This window comes from Anomaloglossus baeobatrachus, chromosome 4, assembly GCF_048569485.1.
Source record: "Anomaloglossus baeobatrachus isolate aAnoBae1 chromosome 4, aAnoBae1.hap1, whole genome shotgun sequence".
Taxonomy (NCBI): Eukaryota; Metazoa; Chordata; class Amphibia; order Anura; family Aromobatidae; genus Anomaloglossus; species Anomaloglossus baeobatrachus.
Window position 1 is genome coordinate 632,745,740 of NC_134356.1, and position 930 is coordinate 632,746,669.

Below are 930 nucleotides of genomic sequence, written 5' to 3' on the forward strand. Positions count from 1 at the left end.
TATTGCTGTCAGTGAACTGAAACATTTTTACCTGTATATTAAAAAAATAAAAAGCTCTCATTGATTGCCAAACATCTGAGAGCAGCATAATGTAGAGGCAGAGACCCTGATTGTAGGGATGTGTCACTTGCTCAGCAGCAGACTGTAGTTTCACTGCAATCAGTGTTTTATCAGTAGGAGATTATCACTGCAGGACTAGGTGTCACCTGCCAGGCAGGCTAATATGTAACCCTGTCCCCACCACTGATTGGCAGCTTTATGCCTATACACAGTGTACACAGAAAGCTGCCAATCAGTGGTGTGGGCAGGGTTATACAGAGCACAACAGTCTGAGCATTGCTACATCTACAGCAGATAAAACAGGGATTCTGTCAAAACCGCACCAAGCAGCCCATTAAGTGACAGATTGCTGTAATCAGGCTCTAGCAGATTACATAAAAAAAACCAACCTGCTGACAGGATCCTTTGAAAACATTTTTTACAATATTTATTAGTTCCCTGGGGAACTTGAACATCCGATCCATTGATCACATAGGTAATACAATGCTCTGCTTACATAGTGCCGTGCATTATCACAGCCTCTCGGTGTTGGGCTTCATTCACACATCAGTTTTTCATGTACAAGTTCTATATTTTTCACCTATTACAGTTTTTTGGGCCGTCAATATAGCTATATGTTTTTGAGGGGATGAAGTGGTATGAATCACTTGTCGGCTACCACTTGAATGTCATCCATGTGATGTCTGATATTCATATTTGTTTGATAGGAAAAGCTGAAAGGGAATCTGTGAGCAAGCATAATGTAGAGATAGAGACCCAGATTAAAAAAATGTATCACTTAGATTACTGAGTGCAGCAGTTGTGACACAATCAGAGTTTTTAGATATAGCATGTAAAAAAAGAGAGAGAGGGCGCTCCTGTGTGGGATCT